This window comes from Dipodomys spectabilis, unplaced genomic scaffold, assembly GCF_019054845.1.
Source record: "Dipodomys spectabilis isolate Male_0828 unplaced genomic scaffold, ASM1905484v1 ptg000595l, whole genome shotgun sequence".
Taxonomy (NCBI): Eukaryota; Metazoa; Chordata; class Mammalia; order Rodentia; family Heteromyidae; genus Dipodomys; species Dipodomys spectabilis.
In genome coordinates, this window is record NW_024871272.1 from 145,001 (window position 1) to 165,313 (window position 20,313).

General features: G+C 46.7%; 1 protein-coding gene across 1 annotated transcript in view; it reads left to right on the forward strand.

Annotated features, from left to right (window-relative positions):
• The first annotated feature begins 9,749 nt into the window (after nt 1–9,749).
• Snrk (SNF related kinase) overlaps nt 9,750–20,313 on the forward strand; it is a 34,733-nt gene continuing 24,169 nt past the window's right edge. Inside the window, 1 exon segment of the mRNA XM_042671056.1 lies at nt 9,750–9,880. The gene's annotated coding sequence lies outside the window, so the exon portion shown is untranslated.

Consider the following 20,313-nt stretch of genomic DNA (forward strand, 5'->3'; position numbering starts at 1 on the left):
GGTGCTTTTACCCAAGGTTGGTTGCTCTACCACTTGAGCCACAGCTCCACTTCCAGCTTTTTGCTGACTAATAAGAAATAAGAGTCTCAGGGACTTTTTCTGCCCCAGGATGGCTTTGAGTCTTTGATCCTCAGATCTCCACCACCTCAGTAGCTAGGATAACAGGCATCAGCCACACTGAGATTGTACTAGTTCCAATCTCATTTTGGATTTGAATACTTAACGGCTCTTCTCTTGGGTCTAAGTTCCCATGAATACATCGAAGAGCCGTGGGGTTGCTATTTGGGGATTTTGATTGAATGACACATGCCATCCTCTCTCCGATTGGGATCTGCTCAATCCAGGCAGGGTGACTGCTGGGAGGGGACCGGGGACAGATTAGAGATCAGAATTAGTCACTGGAAAGTGAGTCAAGTTCCTCACACCCTCCCAGGGTGTCAGAAAAAGGGGGTGCGGCTCTTGCCTGACATGACTGTTCTTTTCACAACTCTCTATCCCTCCACTTTCTTCTGCTAAGAGACAGAAGAGGCTGGGTGCCGGTGGCTCACATCTGTCATCCTAGCTACTCAAGAGGCTGAGATCTGAGGATCACGGTTCAAAGCCAGCCCAGGGCAGGAAAAGTCCCTGAGACTCTGATCTCCAATGAACCACCAGAAAATCAGAAATGGCGCTGTGGCTCAAGGGGTAGAGCGCTCGCCTTAAGCTGAAGAGCTGAGGCCCAGAGTTCAAGCCCCATGACTGACAAAGAAACAACAATACAACAATGTCAATTTTCATGGGATGGACTATACAGAATATATTAACATTACCTAATCCACCCGAATAATACTTCAATGATTGTTTTGTGCTAATGAGAACGCAAACACGATCCACATGTTTATTTCGTGTTTGACAGTACTGAGGTTTGAACTCAGGGCCTCACACTGACTAATAGTTACTCTCTCAAATAATAATTTCTCCTTTCCCCCTCCCACCCCCGCCAGGGCTTTTCTGAGACCCCCAATCCTACTACCAACACATTCCACATTAAAGGCAGCAATCTCTGTATCCAGGTGGCATGTTGGGATGGGGTCTCACTAATCGGATTGCAATAGTCTGGCTTGGAACTTTCCTCCTCCAGAATACCTGGGGTTTTAGCCACAAACCATGGGGCCCAACCTTTCCCATGCAGTTCATATAAAGGATTTTTTGTTGTTGTTGTTTAAGGGCTGGGGATTGAACTCCGAGTAGACAAACACACCTCGTTGGTTTTATAGAGTATCTCACAATTGGGGGTTCAAATGGCTGATTCCTCATGGTGTCTAATTCATTCTTCTGTTTCCTATAAGGCAGATTCAATCCTTGTTCAAATGTAACTTGTGGGCCAGTAAACATCATAGGAAAGTACTTGCCTGTGTGAATTTGCATGCATACATGTGCTGCTTTAGGGCACAGGCGCTTTTACCTAAGGTTGGTTGCTCTACCACTCGAGCCACAGCTCCACTTCTGGCTTTTTGCTGACTAATAAGAAATAAGAGTCTCAGGGACTTTTTCTGCCCTAGGATGGCTTTGAGTCTTTGATCCTCAGATCTCCACCACCTCGGATAACAGGCATCAGCCACACTGACACTTTGGCTATGTGCACTTTCTGATTGTTTTAGAGATGAAAACAGCCATGGGTTAAGTTGTCAGTGTAATCCATTCATTGAAAGGTGACAGTTTTCTGTTACCTTGACGCTTAGTGGTTATTGGTGATGGACAGATCATCATTACTAAACTTTATTTCATTAGGTGTTGCAAAGTGATTTTCCTATTTTACCAGTCCTTTGCCTGTTACTAAACTGAGATTTTTCTGGAGAGATTTCCTCATCTCTTTGGATCAAAACCAAAAAAGAAAAAAAATAGTGCTTACTTCTTTCCCTTCATTTATTTTATTTATTTATTTATTTACTTACTTACTTATTTATTGGGTCTGGTTGTCGGGCCTGAACTCTGGGCCTGGGCGCTGTCCCTCAGCTCTTCAGCTCAAGGCTAGCGCTCTACCACTTGAGCCACAGCGCCACTTTCGGCTTTTTTCTTTCTGCTTATGTGGTGCTGAGGAATCAAACCCAGGGCCTCATGCATGCAAGGCAAGCGCTCTACCACTGAGCCACCTCCCTAGCCCTTTATTATTTTTTTTAATACAATGTCATCATTTCTTTTGATACTGAAAACTGCCCTCTCTTTGTCTAAGGGAAGTCCTTTAAAACAGCTACTCCATCTGACTTCAGATTATCTTTCAAGATATTTGAGACCTCTTGTGTGTGTGTGTGTGTGCACGCGTATGTGTGCATGTATGCATGTGTACGTGCATGCATGCATTGATACAGTGGCTTGAACTCAGAGTCTCAAGCTTGTGTTCTTACTTGGCTTTCTTGCTTACCACTGGCACTGTACCGCTTGCGCCATGCCTTCCGCTTGGCTTTTTGCTGGTAACTTAGCAATGGAACCTTGTGAGCTTTCCTGCTTGGGCTGGCTTTGAACCGCCTGCCTTTCGGTCTCAGCCTCCTGAGTAGGATTAGCTAGAATGGGAGAATCTTGTGATCCAGACTTATTCGTATTACTTGTACCACTTAACGAGTATTTTCAGCTAAGTTAAGCGGAGTGGGCAGAACTTCCAGGTTAGTCACAGAATAGAAGTCTGCAGCAGGCTCTAGTTGGCATTTGTTCAGAAGGAACTGAGGTCCAGAGCTGACCCCAATGGGATTCTCCTGGCCTCTTAAAGCTTTGGGTTGGCAGTCCCTTTTCCAGGCCTCGAGCTCACAGTCTGGACAGAAGGAATGGGGAAGGCCAGGGTCAGCTGCAAATGTCTTAAACAAAACAAAGCAAAACAAAAACTGGGCCTTGGATTCAGGGCCTGGGCGCTGTCCCTGAGCTTTTGTGCTCAAGGCTAGAGCTCTACCACTTGAGCCACAGCTCCTCTTCCATCTTTTTTTTTTTTTTTTTTTTTTTTTAACTTTTATTTAATGGTTAGAGTCTTCAACACTTTCCTGTCCTGGCCTCGAATGGCGATCCTCACATCTCAGTCTCCTGAGTAGCTAGGATCCCCGGATTTGGGGGGTGGGGTGGGGGAAGAGCTGCTTTGCATTTGTCCTTTTGTTTGAGAAAACAACAACAACAGAAACTATTCCCCAGACTGCTCTCTGAGCCACAGCTGAGTTCTCACTAGATCTTTGGAATAGAACCATACTCAATGGCAGCCTTTATCTGCAAAGTTGCCTGGGGGAAAGAGAACGCTGAGTTTTGCTGGTCTCTAAGCTCCAGGTGGGCAAAAGAGTTGCCTAGGGCTACTATTTCTGAGAGCTTGAGTCAGAATCCTGGTTTTACTTCTCCAACTTTTATTGTTAGGTGCTGATGCCTAACATTTCCATTGTAAAGCAGACTGGGAAAGTTAAAAGGAAAAAAAGAAAAAGGCCAGAGGCTGGTGGCTCACACACCTGTCATCCTAGCTACTCAGGAGAATGAGATCTGGGGATTGTGGTTTGAATTCAGCCCTGGGCAGGAAAGTCCACGAGGTTCTTATCTCCAATAGACTCATCAGAAAACCGGATGTGGCGCTGTGGCTCCAAGTGGTAGAGCACTAGCCATTCACTAGCCTAGTGAACTGAGTGTCCAGGCTCTGAGTTCAAGCCCCATGGCTGCCAGAAAACACACCAAAAAAAAAGCCAGCTGGATACAAGGGAAGGGGTTGGCTGCCAGGAAGGAAGTTGATCTGTGTTGGCATCTAGGCCCTGATGACTCAGCTCAGTTTCCCCGTCATCAGATACCAAGGCTGGGCTCTGAGGCATCCTGTCTTCCTCCTGTCTGCAAGGGGACAAGGCCAGGCTCATCAGGGATAATGACCAAGAGTCAGCCCGACTCTGACCTCAGGGCTCTGGGAAAGAATCTTGCCTCCAAGCTCATTACAGATACTGTCACGATTCAACGCTTTGTAGCTCTAGGACCCATGCCCCTGTTCAGCTCAAGGCGGGCGCTCTACCACTTGAACCACAGCGCCACTTCTGGTTTTCTGGTGGTTCGTGGGAGATCAGAATCTCACGGACTTCTCTTCCCAGGCTGGCTTTGAACCACGATCCTCACATTGCAGCCTCCTAGTAGCTAGGTGGACAGGCATGAACCACCCATGCCCTGCATCCCCTGGCTCTTGACTGGGGAGTCACGGAGCTTCTGGAAACTTCTCTCTCTCTCATCCTTGCTATATGGCTCTTTCATTTTCAAGGCAGTGGCATTTTGAATTCTTTTCATGAATGGAATTAGTCTGAGTTGTAAAGGGCTCTTGGAAGCCTGGTGCTGGTGGTTCACACCTATATTCCTAGCTATTCAGGAGGCTGAGCTCTAAGGATCACAGTTCGAAGCCAGCCTGGGCAGGAAAGTCCATGAGACTCTTATCTCCAATAAATGACTCAGAAAAAGCCATATGTGGTGCTGTGGTTTAAGTGGTAGAGAGGTAGCCTTGAGGAAAAGAAGTTCAGAGTTAGTGCCTGGGCCCAGAGTTCTAGCCCCAGGACCGACAAAATAAATAAATAAAAATAACAAACAAATAACTGGCTTATATAGAGTTGGGTGCTGGGGGCTCTTGCCTTTAATCCTAGCTACCCAAGAGACTGAGATCTGAGGATCATGGTTCAAAATCAGCCTTGAGGGCTGGGAAGGTGGCTCAGTGGTAGAGCGCTTGCCTTGCATGCCTGAGGCCCTGAGTTCGATTCCTCAGCACCACATAAACAAAAAGAAAAAAGCCAGAAGTGGTGCTGTGGCTCAAGTGGTAGAGCACTAGCCTTGAGCTGAAGAACTGAGGGACAGAGCCCAGGCCCAGAGTTCAAGCCTCACGACTGGACCCAAAAACAAACAAACAAACAAAAAATCAGCCTTGACAGGAAAGTTTGTTAGATTCATCTCCAGCTAACCAGCAAAAAGCCAGAAGTGAAGGTGTGGCTCAGCTGGTTAGAGTGCTAAGTCTTGAGTTTGGAAAAATGCTAACGGACAGCTTTCAGGCCTGGAGTTCAAGCCCCAGTACTGGCACAAATATAAAGAAATAAAGAGCTCATCTAGAATAGCCACCTTATAACTTTGTTCTTGCTATATTACATAATTATAACAGATTTCACCCACATTCTACTGAAAGGAGATCATACCATGTCAGGGCATAAAAAGAAGTTGTAATATTACAAACATTCATTAAAGTGTGTTGTTCTGGAAATAACAAAATAAGAATGGGAGGGGTGGGGACAGGATCAATGTTGGAAATAACCGTGGAAGCCCGGCATATTAGGAAATTTAACAACACCCTTCTAAATAAACCCATGGGTCAAAGAAGAATTACACTCAAGGAAATTAGAAAATACTTGAAATGGCTGGAAATTAAAAAAAAAAAACAAACCACAACCAATTAATCAATTTGTGGGATGTACCTAACAAAGCAGGTTCTCAAAGTAAACTTAGGGCTTTCAATTTTTTTTTAATTTTTTATTATAAAGGTGATGGACAGAGGGGTTACAGTTACATAAGTCGGGTGAAGAGTCCATTTTTCTTTTTCTTTCTTCTTTTTTTTTGGGGGGGGGGTCCGGTTGTGGGCCTGAACTCTGGGCCTGGGCGCTGTCCCTCAGCTCTTCAGCTCAAGGCTAGCGCTCTACCACTTGAGTCACAGCACCACTTCCAGCCTTTTTTTTTTTTTGCTTATGTGGTGCTGAGGAATCGAACCCAGGGCCGTGCATGCAAGGCAAGCGCTCTACCACTGAGCCACCTTCCCAGCCCCTCCATTTTTCTTTTTGGACCATGTCACCCCTTCTTCCCATCTCCACCCACTTGTTGCATAATTTATTTTAAGTTAGAGATTTTAATGTCTAACTCAGAAAACAATAGTATCAAAAAGAATGGTAAGCCGGGCGCTGAGGCTCACGCCTGTAATCCTAGCTACTCAGGAGGCTGAGATCTGAGGATCGCAGTTCAAAGCCAGCCCGGGCAGGAGAGATCATGAGACTCCTATCTCCAATAAACCACCAGAAAACCGGAAGTGGCGCTGTAGCTCAAGTGGTAGAGCGCTCGCCTTGAGCTGAAGAGCTGAGGGACAGCGCCCAGGCCCAGAGTTCAGGCCCCACGACCGACAAAAAAAAAACAAAACAAAAAGAATGGTAACTTAACTTTGAAACAGAAGATGGAAATATGTATATATAATATATACGTATATATCTAGAATATGTATATATAAAATATATGTATAATATATATGTATACATTATACATATACATGTATATACATATATATTATATACGTATATGTTATATATTATACATACATATATTATACATATGTGCATGTTTTAGATATATAATATAGACATATATTATGTATATGTATATGTTATATATACATATGTATATATAATGTATATGAATATGTATATATGTCTATATTATATATACATATACACATGTCTATATGTATGTCTATATGTATATATATTTAAGTTCCAGAATGGGAATTAACAACAACAACAACAACAAAATAGAGAATGACAGTGAAACCAAGAGCCGATTATTGGGAAAGTAAACAAAACTAATGAATCTTTAAGCCAGACAGAGAGGGGGAGGGGACATGATCAACCAACAGAAATGAAACGACTCGTAAGGAAATGTTATGACCGATTGATGACAACAAATTAGCTATCTTAAGTGAACGCTATGCACACTTAGTAACAGGCGAATTGCCAAATCTAATTCGAGAAGAACTAGGAAATCTGAACAGACCTGTAAGTAAGTAGAGACGTTGAATCAGGCAAAAGCCGTCTTCTTCTTGTGGAGGAAAGCCCAAGGCAGATGGTTCTACTGTAAAGTCCTACCAAATATTTAAAGTATAATGACAAACACAAACTTCTTCAGAAACCAGAGGGGGTGGGGGAAGAGGGGAAATCCATCCTTCCTGATTCTATAAGATCGTGGAGCTGTGGCTCAAGTGGTACCCCGTTAAGGGACAGATGCCCAGACCCCTGTGTTCAAGCCCCACTACTACTGGCACACACACACAAATAATTCATTAATATACTGCTAGATGTGTGCCACCTCCTGTTTTTGCTTTGGTCGGTCGTGGGGCTTGAACTCTGGGCCTGGGCGCTGTCCCTCAGCTCTTCAGCTCAAGGTGAGTGCTCTACCACTTGAGCTGCAGTACCACTTCTGGTTTTCTGGTGGCTTATTAGCAATAAGCGTCTCCTGGTCTTTCCTGCCTGGGCTGGTTTTGAACTGTGATCCTCAGATCTCAGCCTCCTGAGTAGCTAGGATGACAGGCACGAGCCACCACAGCCCAGCCTCCGGTTATCTTATACAAACTCAATCCCACTAACAGTGGTTCTTAAACTCACAAGCATCTAGAAGGATTCAGAGCAACTAAATCTGAGACGGAGCAGGAGAATGCATATTTCAATGAAATTCTCAGGAGGAGTTGGTGTTGCTGGCCCAAGAAAGACACTTTGGGGACCACTAATTTATATATATCAACTTTATAAGATACTAGTATTAACTAGCTGATAACTAGATAACTAGTATTAACTAGTATGCCCAAAGCCAGACAGCTCTTAGCAGGGACATAGATTCAAAGACAGACAATGTCCAGTTCTCTGGTTGTAAATGAGCAAAATCTTGTTAGCAACTACCAATCGAGATCTCTCTCTCTTTTCCTTTTTTTTCCTCTGTCTCTGTGTGTGTCTCTCTCTCTCTCTCATACACACACACATGTGCACACACATATACACATACACAGCCTTGATTGACATCTTCAGTAAGAGGTGATAATAACTGATATGAAGATAGTAATGATGGAAAAGTCATTCCAATGGAGTCTCAATTGTGGTCTTTCTGGGTTAAGCACGGGTTTAGAAATGCACAGGTAGGGCTGGGAAGGTGGCTCAGTGGTAGAGCGCTTGCCTTGCATGCTCGAGGCCCTGGGTTCGATTCCTCAGCACCACATAAGCAAAAAGAAAAAAGCCGGAAGTGGCGCTGTGGCTCAAGTGGTAGAGCGCTAGCCTTGAGTTGAAGAGCTGAGGGAGAGCGCTCAGGCCCAAAGTTCAAGCCCCACAACTGGACCAAAAAAAAAAAAAAAAGAAATGCACAGGTATTATGTGCAAAATGACTAATACAAAAAAAAAGAGACGTAAATGAAAATCACATGCAATATCAAAACTCAAAGTCGAGCCTTATGCAATTACAGAATTTTAGATACTTTCATCCAGGATGAGAACTAACAATACTGAGAGAAGGTAAGTCTGTTATATACCACTTTTAGAGTTCTAAGATGAAAATGGCAATTCTTTCATAGATCAGCTCTGTTCATCTCCCCCCTCCCATCTCCACCTAATTTATAACCCCTTCCTTGTTTCTTCCTTACAAACAATGTCTTCCTTAAATCGTCGGCATTGTTATTTTTGAGACCTGAATCAGAGACTGTAAGACAAGCCGGCATGCTCCATCTTGTCTTCTCCAGTTCTGTATATCTAATTAAAGCTTACCAAGTCCATAAAAAGACCTAGCATTCAAAAAGCTATGTGTGTTGGAGAAAGCCTTAGGGCAGACTGGAAAAAACTCCCTCGCTTAAATCCAGTTAAGTGAGTAATAACATATTAATTTGTACATGGAATATTTTAAAATATGGCCCAAGCTTCATCAGATCATGTTAACACCTTTTACTGGGTGGAATTAAAAAAAAAAAAATGGGTCACGTGTTTGACAAGGAGCATCCTTTTGCATTCTCAGAATGATTTTGCTCTCTGGCCTATACTGTCTTCTGCCTTTCTGGAAGAGAATTGAGTTTATTGAACTTAATCTATTCATGTGTTGGTCTTCATCTTTTTATTTGATTTTTTTGTTTTTTGGTTCTGGTACTGGAGCTTGAACTCAAGAGGCTGGGTGCTGCCCCTTAGCTGGTTTTGAGGGGGTGTTTTTTAGAGGGGAGTCCCTCAAGCTGACACTCTACTACTTTAACCATTCCACCCCCCCAGTCTGGCTTTTTTTGGGGGGGCGTTCATCAGAGATAAGAGTCTCAGGTCTCAGGTCCATGTCAGCCTCAGTCTCCCCTTTCCCTTCCCCTCCCAGTAGCCAGAAGGAGAAGGTGTGTGAGCCCCCAAAGCCTGGGCCCTGGTGGCTGCGTTTCAAATATCAGGGTTTTTCTGTTCTGGTTCAAATGAGCAGCTCAGGCCACAAATTCCCTTCAAACCGGGGTTCCCAGAGAGAAAGAGAGAAGGAACTGTCAGGGGGGGAAAGACTGCACGGTGGCCTGGAGAAGCAGAGCTCAGGGACTGGAGCCCCAAGGCCCTGGGTTCAAGACCCAGGACCACCACCCCCACCACCACCAAAGACTGCCTTATGCGTGACACACACGCCTGCAGGCTTATGTGTCCGTTTCTCCTCACAGCTCAGCTGCTTCTCCCAGCCACCGTCCCCGCGCGCGCGTGTGCCCTGGGATTGCTGCCTCGCGCGTGGATCCTCCCCGCCCCGCGTCCCTCCAGCTCCGATGCCCCCCGGGGGCGGGTATACAGCTGGACGCCTGCAGCCCGCAGGTGCGGCCGGCCACGCCCCCTCCAGACCCCGCCCCCCGCGGCCCCGCCCCCACGCCACGCCCTCTCCGCCGCGCACACGTCACGTCGACGCGCCGCCCCCCTCCCCCGCGCAGGCGCACGGACCCTGTCCCCTCAGCGTCTCCCCCGCCCCGCGCCGCTCCTCCCTCCCCCTCCCCCCCGCACCTCGGCGTCCAGTCGCCCGCCCGTCCACCCGCCCGCTCGGTATTATGATTAGCGCCGGGTGCGGGGTTCCGGCGGCCGGGAGGCAGGCGGCGGCGCGGCGGCCGTTGCTGCGGACGGTCACCCGCCTGCCGGCTGAGGTGAGGCGAGCGCGGCGCGCGTCCGGGGGGGTGGGGGGCTCCGGGAGGCGGGAGCGGCCGGGCTGGGGGGGGGGGGAGGCCCGGCCGCCGCCGGCGTCTCCTCAGAGGCCGCGGTGGGGGGGGGTCCCCGGGACCCGCGTCTCCGGCGGGAAGGAAGTTGCGCGCCCCGCGTTCCCGCGGTGTCGGGCGTGCGCGCGCGCGCGGCCCGGAGAGGACGCGGGCCTGAGGTGCGGCGGCGCGGCCTGGCGGGCGGCGGGGCCCGGGCGGCGGGGCCCCGACCCCCCCCCGGGCGCCCCAAGACCCACGCCCGGCCCTGGCGGCGGGGTTCCCCCCACCCCAGCCCCGGGGAGTCTCCCGCCGTCCCCGCGGACCCCGCTCCGCACCCGGCCCGGCCCGGCCCGGCCTCCCCGGGGCCCCTCTGCCCAGGGGGTGATCATCATCATCATCATCATCATCGTCATTATTATTATCATTGTCAGTGTTCACGATCCCTCCCGAATTGGTCATCTCTGTTGGAAAGCGATGCAGGAAATCTGGCCACAGCCTCTGGGGTTGGGGGGGGGGAGCATGGGGAGGGGTGTGTGTGTGTGTGTGTGTGTGTGTGTCCGCTTCAGCTGCCACCTTCCACAACAGAACGGGGTGTGTGTGTGGTGATCCGGAGGGAAAAAGGGGGGCCCCCACCCCGCGGGTGTGCCACTCCCGAGGGGCAGCTCGAGGGATTATTATTATTGTGGTGCTGCTGCTGCTGCTGGTGGTGGTGGTGGTGGTGGATTACGGATTGGGAAACCTATGTTCTTTCCCCTAGTCATCGCCTGTTGATTTCTTTCTGGATCGTTGTACCCTAAAGGGAGGAAAAGGAAAAAGAAAAGAAAAGGAAAAAAAAAGAGCTAGTGTCTGTCCTTGTGTTGTTGGGACTGACTGACTTGGGAGTCCAGGCAAGTGGTAGCTTTTGATGCTGGTTTTGGGGACGGGGGTCCCTAGAGCCCAGGTGCTGGTGTGTGGGTCAAGATACAGTTGAGTAGCTTCTGAAGGGAGTTGGGGGTCAAATGTACAGGAGCTTGTGTGTGTGTGTATGTGTGTGTGTGTGTGTGTGTGTGTGTGTGTTGGGGGGGTGAATTTAGTAGTGAGGGACCTCTCACACTGTCAGGTTATTTTTTTTCCCCTTTGCTTTGCTTCCCCCCCCTCTCTCCCCCTTCCCCCCCCCCCCCATCCCCTTTTTCTATTTAATTAAGCTCACTCTCCAAGTCCGGGGAGCTAAGGTGAATCTTAGTGAGTTCATGATCAGGTGTTTGGGGAGAAAACTATTGGAAGGGGCAAGTCTTTGGTGTCCTGTTGAATCTCCTCCCCCCAGATCCCTGCCAAACATCAAAATGCACAGTTTCGTGGTTTTTGTTTTTGTTTTTGTTTTTTTCTAAGGGGTTGGTTCACTATATTCCCAAATCAGACTCTGGTTTATCAGTGTCTCCTATCAGTGTACTCTAAAGCCTGGATTGCCAGAGCTTATGTAATCAACCTGTTAATTTATAATCTTGTTACATTGCTTCTCAGATTTATAAAAATTATTCCCTCAAGGAAATCTGTCATCCACGTCTGCTTAAATATTTTTCTTGGAATGAGATTCCCGAAGAAGAATGCGCTGTACAAGTTGTGATTAAAATGTACTAATTAGACAAGGTTCTTTTCTTTTTTTTTTTTTAAGGTACCAAATTGATAGTTCTTTCAACTAACTATGTATTGTCTCTGTGAAGAAAACAGGTGATTTTTACCATTTAACAGAACTAGAAACTAGAGGGAGAGCGTGACATTTCCAAGGTCACATGTTGAAGGTCTGTGGAAAATCAGGTGCGCAGTGCTTCGAGTCTGTTTGAGTAAGAAAGTGCTCCACCACTCAGTTTTTTAAGATTTGTACAATCAGTTGAGAAAGTTTGCACCTTCTAGTTTTTAGGATTTGCACAAGCTGTTACTGTCTCATTTTGTGCACAAAAGTTACTCTAATCTGTTAGTTTTTCAAAAAAGCTATTTTGAGTAAAACTTCATTATATTAGTAAAATCCATGCACTCACAACTTGTACTACTTTTGTTCCACTTTTTCTAGGCCAGAAACTATTAGCTTGGGCCTATATGATTCACAGGGCATAGTCCTTGAAGAAAGGCTTTTATTAAATCGTCTTTATTTGACTTGAAGGGCATGGATGGTATTTTTTTTTTTTTTGGTCCTGGGAAATAATATTTATCTCTGCTTGCTTGCTTCCTTCCTTCCTTCCCATTGAAAGTGAAACTAACTAGAAAAGTTACTTTTGGAGCGATTGAGCAATCAGGATTCTAAACACAGGCATAAGTGAAGGCAAAGCTTTCTAGCTCTTTGGCGCTTGCCTGCGCCCGAGAACTCACTACATTGTCTGGGAAGAAAAGGATCCAAATGCATTTTCCACATGGCCGGAATTTTAGGAATTAGAAATGTAAAAGAAGTCTAAAAGCTTGATTTAATAGTCTGTCAGTGTTGGCTTAATGCCGTTCTGTATGAAAACTTGCTCAGAATATAGATACTTCTCTGTAGAACCACTTGGGTAGAAAAAGTTGAGCAGATTTTAAGAGTTTTGAAGATAAACTCTGTGTGTGTGTGTGTGTGTGTGTGTGTGTGTGTGTGTGTGTGTGTATGTATATATGTATGTATGTATGTGTGTATATATGTATTTGCTGGTCCTGGGGTTTGAACTCAGGGCCTGAATGCTGTTCCTGAGCTTTTTGTGCTCAAAGCTAGCACTCTACCACTTGAGCCACATCTCCCTCCACTTCTGGCTTGTTGGCATTTAATTGGAGATGAGAGCCTCACAGACCTTCCTGTCTGGGCTGGCTTTGAACTGTGATCCTCAGATCTCAGCTTCATAAGTAGCAAGGCTGACAGGCATGAGCTCCCAGCGCCGTCCTGCTGAAAATAAACTTTCTGCTCGTTTTCTTCATCGTTTTCTTCATTGTTTGGGGGCTAGCTGTGGAAAAGCAAACAGGAACCAGTTCCTTTCCCGTTGCTAGGAGCTTAGAAGCCATTCGAAAATGCCAAGGTGAACTGTCACAATAGGATGTAATGGCAGCGTAGCCCATGCCAGCCCGACTCGCCGGAGGAGGAAAGGAAAGGGGGGGGGAGTAGTGCAGCTGATCTTCAAGGATAGGTGTGGAGTTCCTGCTGGGTGGGGAAGAAGGCCCAGAGCTCAGGGGAATGAGAAGGTAAGGTAGAGTGGTAAGAGGACCTTAGATCCAGGTGGGTAGCTTTTCTTTAAAGCATTGGATAAGGCAAGAATTAGCTTTGGTTCTTGTTTGTGTGCGCGTGGGGGTGGACTGGGGAAGGACTAGTGTTGTCAAACCCCTCAGGAGCGAGCTTTGGAAGCGTTTTCGGCTCTGGATGAACTGCCTTACTCTATCAGATGAGGGTCATTTCCTCCTCGGCTTTCCTGCCCATCTGCTTTGGGTGTCGGCCTCGCATCCCCTGGGGAAGCGTTCCTTGCTGTCGTTAGGGGAGGAGCCTGTGTGAAGAAGGCTCCTGCTCTGCCCTCCATCAAGTTCATTTTTCTGCTGTTAACATCCAGTGCCCACCGGGAGTCTGCTTTGGGCCTTCCCGAGTTTGGCCCCTGCTCAGGTAGGCTCTCCTATGCAAGTCAGACTTCTGTCCTGCAACCCTCCCCCCCAATCTTCCACCTTGTGGAAGATTGCAGTTACCCTCAAAGTTTTAAGTTCTGGAGTGTCTCCAGGTGGGGGTCCGTCCATCCATCTAAATGTGCACCCCCTTAATGACGTCCTTGGCCCCTTACGTAGGCTATGAGATCCGTGTTCCAGAGTCATCGACGTTTGTTGTGTACCCTGTAACTGTGGTCAGATCTCAGCCTCGCTGGGCCCTGAGTCTCTCAGCTGTTGACACGCAGCTTCCTTTTACAAATCCCAAAAGATCAGCAGCTCTTTGAGGACACCACTTCTTTGATCTAAATGGGAGGGTGTCTGCACGGTTCAGTCTCTTCACCCAAGTAAGCAGTGTCTTGATGAAGAAATGAAAAACATCTAGACCTTGTTGATTTTTTTTTTTTTTTTTTTTACTAGCCTGTTAATGAAAGTCATACTCATTTTTGTTGTTATTGTTGGTTGTGGGGCTTGAACTCTGGGCCTAGGCTCTTCAGCTCCAGGCCAGCACTCTACCACTTGAGCCACAGCGCCACTTCTGATTTTCTGGTGGTTTATTGGAGATCAGAGTCTCATGGACTTTCCTGCCCAGGCTGGCTTTGAACTGTGATCCTCAGATCTCAGCCTCCTGAGTAGCTAGGATGACAGGCGTGAGCCACCGGCACCCAGTTCCTACTCATTTTAATGTAGGTAGGCTGGCTTTAGATTGTTTTTCAAAGATACCATTTTAGAGCTACAAGCAACTCTTGCTCCCTGTGCCAAGCAAAATTTCCCCCATGCTCTGTTCTTCCTCTGTCAGGGTAGTACTTCCATCCACCGCTCTCCTGCAGATCCATTCTAGAGCATCCCCTGCCGCCTTACGCCCCGTGCTGGAATGAGTCTCCTCCACTCTGTCCTGTCACTGCCCGGTGTGTGGCAGCCCTTGCTTGTAAGCCTTTCAGTAAGAATTTACCTAGAGACATGTCTAGCGGTCTCCTTGCCCATCTCCCACCTCTCGTCTCGCCCTTTGCATCTGTCTGGGCTGTGATTTGTTAAACTGTCATCCCTGATTGCCGCTCCCTGGCCTGGGATTGTTCTTTGGCTTCTTAGGTTGGTCTCCATGTATTCATTGAATGAAATGTGTGTGGTTCTGGGCAGATACAGAGCTGCGTGAAAGGGACATGATCCTTCCGTGGACTGAATTCTCCCTCTAGTCTGGTGAGGAGGAAGGCGTGTGGATGATCAGCATGGACAAGGGCCAGCCAAGGCTGAGAAAGAGAAATGGTTTGTCTGCACGAATTCCTAGGTTCTTGGGGTGTCTGGCCTTTACCTGTCTGACCTGATCTCATGATCTGCATGAGTTTTGTTGTCATAGTCACAGTAAGCGCTCTTTCCCAGAACACTTTTTTTTATCACCCCAGTTTTTTCTCTCTCTCTCTTACACACACACACACACACACACACACACACACACACACACACACACACACACACACACACACACGATCCTCTTGTCTCTTCCTATAAGTGATTGTAAGGGAAGGGTTCTTCCTAGTGTATAGCCAATGGAGGGGCCAGTTTGTCGGGGGCATTTTGGGGTGGTGGGTCCTGGTAGCAGTTAAGTTGGGGAGCTGGATTTGCAGCCCCTCTCAAACACTGAGCCTCCTGTGAGCGAAGCCAGTTCAGGCAAGTTGCAAGGGGTAGAAATTCTGGGGTGAACTGTCTCCCACTCACATGCCTTGTTACTTGTACTTGCTCTATCCCACTCAGCGTCCACAGTATCCGCCCGGAGTTGTGGCTGTGTCGTTGGTTTATGGATTAAAGGGGAGCTGGTTCATAGAAGTCGAGTGACTTCAGGCCTAGATTCCAGCATCAGTCTTGCCAGTCTTGTGTCATGTGGCTCTGCATAGTTGCTGAACCGATTGAGTAGTTTGGATCTCTGCGATGAAGATAGCAAGACACGCTGACCGTGGGTTCCTTTGAGGTGGAGCCTCTTCACACTGCTATTACAATTCCTTCGGAAGTTCCCTCTCCTGACCCCCCCCCAAACATGTCTGTGTACCCCTCTTACCCCATCACATCGTCTTATAGTTTGTTGCATTGATAGAACATGTCACGCTTGGGTTTGCCAGGTGGGTGCTGTGTTAGATCGTGTCCATCAAGTTCATTTCGGATTCTGGGAGTTTTCCTAACAACTAGCACAGGAAGCTACCGCACACTGTATATACTGTACTCGTGAATCTGTGAAATAGTTGGGATACTCTGCTTGCAGCAGTGAACCAGAAGCAGAGTGAATTTTAAGGTCAACTTTAGCTTTCTATTTTACCTCACGTCCTGCAGGTTAATTCTCCATTGGCAGATATGTCGTGAATGGGACCAAGGGAATCTGAAATGAGAATATCCAGTCTGCGGCACACAACTCGATTTTGTCCTTTGTCCCTCCACTTCCTCCCCCCAACCCAGTTGGAGAAGCACTTATTAATCCTTTTATAGGAAGGGAATTGCTTTTTCAGGCACAAATGTTAAGAAGGTCAATTTGTAAACCACATGAAATTTTCCGTTTGAGAGAGGACCAAGTTTGTAAGAAGTAAATAGAACCTGTCTGCTGTCACTGGAGTTGCTCGCTAGATATTGTCTCGGGACGAATCTTGCCATCACAGAATCATATACAGACAATCCTAGGAAGTTATTTGCAACGTGCCATTCCATTTTTAGATGGCCAGTGTTTATCTCAGAATGTATTTGCTTCTAACTTCCTGTCTTAAAAAAAAAAAAAAAACCACATTTTTTAAACAGTTGAAACATTTTAAGTAGAAATGTTTGTTCATCGTGTTTAGTAAGCGATTTCTTTCTGGCCGTAGGGAATTAGCTCTGTTTAATTGATTGCTGGAGCAGGTCTATCAGAATTGGAAGCACACCAGAAATATCAAGAGAGCTTTCTTTAGTTTCTGGGAACTAGAGAGGCCTAGCTAGGTAAAAGAGAAGCATTGTATCATTTCAGGAAGAAAATGCAAGGCCAGGGCTCTGATTTGGCAAGATGGCTGTTCCTTCCATGTAGAACCCAAGCAGAGTTGAGTCCTTCCATCTGCCTCTTCTTTCTGGTCAGTAGAGTGGCTTCAGTTCCGTGTACAGATTCCCAATCATTCGACTGTTTCCTCCTTTTGAAGCCTGCATTCAGATGAAACTGGGTTTGCCACGGACAATAGTGATGGTACAGGATGTTTGTAAAGTTTGAAATGAGACGATGAAAAGTCACCTAGGATTTGCTGTAAAACTCGTTTCTGTTAATAATAGGTTTTTCAGAGCAGACTGAATCTGGATGGCAAATGGGGATCTAAATGGGTATCTCATGGAACTTTGGCGTGCAAAGTAAGCTTTTCAGATCTGTCTAAATTCTTTTTTTTTTTTTTTTTTTGTTGGTCGTGGGGCTTGAACTCTGGGCCTGAGCGCTGTCCCTCAGCTCTTCAGCTCAAGGCGAGCGCTCTACCACTTGAGCTATAGCGCCACTTCCGGTTTTCTGGTGGTTTATTGGAGATAGGAGTCTCACGGTCTCTCCTGCCCGGGCTGGCTTTGAACCGCGATCCTCAGATCTCAGCCTCCTGAGTAGCTAGGATTACAGGCGTGAGCCACCAGCGCCCGGCCTGTCTAAATTCTTGATCTGTCTTAAGCTCTAACTTTTATTTCTATATTGTGTTTGTCTTAGTACCTGAAGGATTTTCTGTTCTCAAGAAGCCTTTCTTGTGCATGTTTAACTCTTTGATGATGCTCTGATTAAACTTCAACAGAACTCAGATACAGGTATTGGTCTACTTAGTTTTCTGTTTGTGTCGAGAAGACAAAGGGCACGAGACCTTAAGAAGTCCTTAAAAGCTTTACGCTGTGGGCCTCCTCCATAGTCTCTCTCCATTCTCTGACAACCCCAAAGCTGACTGACACGTAAATCATTCATCTTTTCCTATAGACATTGAGTTTGATCTCAGGGCTAGTGCTCTGCCACCCGAGCCCCACCTCCAGTCCTGCTTTTTGTTGGTGAAATGGAAATGGCGCCTAGCTACCCCTTGCCCTGTCTGGCCTCAGCCCTCGATCCTTCGGATCTCAGCCCTCCTGAGTTTCCTGATATGAACCTCCGGTTTGGATTTTCTTAGCTCCTCTGTAAAATCTTAAGAGGACGGGGACGGTGTAGGCTTCTCTGTGGTCTGGGCTCACATTGCTTGTTAATGGAGACGATTCAGTGTTCCTATTCTTTGGCCTGAAGCAATCGTGTACCTTCATCACCTTTGGGACTTGAGAGATTTCATCAACTGAGACTCACCATTGATGAAGAATATATCAGTAGACATTAGCCAGCGCATTTTTCTGGGAAGTTGGCTTATTTCGCAGATCTTTGCATGGAAAAAGTACGTGAATAGGTACAGAAAGTCAATGTTTTAATAACCCCTGCCTGTCTCCCATCTAAAAGCTGCACAAGGATTTTTTTTTTTTTTAAGAATGAAATCGTGTACAGAGAAAAATATGTCATCTTACTACTTTAACATTTTAGAATTTTAAAATCCATGATTCTTACAAAGTATGTGCTCAAAAACCGCTATGATGTGTTACGAAATGGAGTGTGTGAAGTTATGTTGTTTTCCTGGGGGCAGGGAGGGAGGGTGGGGAAATGAGTAATGGATTAGCTTTATTTATTTTACACATCAGCTTCTGTTTAAGGCATTACTATGTGAGTACCTATTCAGGACTGTCACCATACCGACCGTGAATCTCATTTACCTTGGGTAGAGATGACACGCTTAGTTATTTTTTAAATCATCTGTTTAGGAATTTGATGCCGATCCTTTCCTTGTTCAGATACTAAATAGTACTCTACATCCGGATTCCTAAATACCTTTCAACTTCCTCCAAGTACTCCTGAACTCCATCTTGATTTTCTTAGAGGAAATCAGGATTACTGAAGCCAGCACTTCACGGATTGATCTGGATCGACAACTCGGTCACTGCTTGAGAGACAGGAGGGCGTTTCTTAGCGTGACATTGCTGGTCTCCTCTGTGGTTCGCAGCCCATTAAGATCGACTACGAGGAAGGAAACTTCTGAGAAGACTATGTTTGGGGAGACAGCTACCTTTCTTGGGGAAATAGCTTCCTAGAGATCTGGAGGTACGGCGTGGTGCATCAGGATTATGAGCGATGCCTTCTTGAGACCATCCTACTACATGATAACCACACAGGAACTGCCATCCAGCCCAGTGAAACACGCATGGCCTATTGACCCGAGTGTGCTGTTTCTTACTCTTCGATTTAGAGCGTACATTGTTCGTTTCCAGGAGAAGGGAAACAGGCTATGGTAAAAAAGTAGAGCGTGTTTACTTTGGATAAAGAGAATGGGGGTAGCTCCATGAGAGCTGTGTTTTGCTTGACCCAGAGGTGTCTGGTAATCCCTGGAGGGTTTAGTTCACTGTCTTCCATTTACCTTATTTTTTGGGGGTCGTGGGGCTTGAACTCTGGGCCTGGGTGCTGTCCCTCAGCTCTTCAGCTCAAGATGAGCACTCTACCACTTGAGCCATAGCACCACTTCGGTTTTCTGGTGGTCCATTGGAGATAAGACTCTCACAGACTTTCCTGCCCCGGCTGGCTTTGAATCTCAATCCTCAGAGCTCCTCCTGAGTCGCTAGGATGACAGGCATGAGCCACCAGCACCCAGCCTCCATTTATTTTGACTACAGGTTCAACTCGTAGTAGGAGGATCAGGTTGGTAATATTCATTGAGAGTTACTTCCACCGCTTAAGTCAGCTTTCATATTTTGGCATCGTAACAGATATCAGATAATTTCCGTGTGTAAGTCCCCTAAATACAGTTTCAGAGTAGCTCTGCCAACTTCAGCTTCTGGCTGACGTCTGTGTATCAGTGGAATGTGGGATGCAGTTCATAGAGCATTGATGTATCGATGCAGAATTTTACAAAAAATTCATTTAATTTTTTTTTTGCATGGTTTAGTTTGGGTATTGTAATATTGGTGGTCTTATTTGGGGGGAAAGTTTTTATAATACTCCAGACAGAATGTACAGAAGTTGTGTAAGTCGCCTCATTTTGTATGTATATATTTATTTATTCATTTTGCATGCAGCCTTTACTTAGTCACGCCCTGGATTGGTCCTGGGCCTTCCCCCCACGTGTCTTTACCCCTTCTGGGGAGGAGGGATGAGTAGGAGACATTTGTTTGATAATACCAACTCCCCAGCAGTGGGGCAGATGGCACCAAAAAGCTGAGTGAGTTTTAGCAAGATTAACAATGAATTCCAAATTGACAGGCTTACCAGGGCTGGTTCTACAACTGTTTGCAGCAGCTTGTACAGAGTGTGTAAGGCCACCCACACTTCCTTCCTCTCCTCCAGCCACACCCACACGAGTGGCTTGTGCGCTCTCTCTGCCTGGGAGAACGGCAGGATGTGTATTCTCGCAACTCGGACCAGCCCCGGTTTCTCAGACATGAATTTCCATAGCATGCACGCTCGTGGCTCAGCTGGCCTTTCTGTAGCTCCAGACTAGTTCTGTGTGTGTGTGTGTGTGTGTGTGTGCGCGCGCGCATGTGTGGGAGATGAGGGCTGCTTGCAGGCGGCATGCTCCGGTGTGGCTAGTGAGATACACTTGGAGCTGTGTGATTCTTAACAGTGCTGGTTGGGAAGAATTGTGTGCATGAGGAAATGTGGATTATATAAAGTTTGGGGAAAAAACAGTTAAGGACAGTATCTGATATTGTTTGGTGTGTGTGTGTGTGTGTGTGTGTGTTGTCAT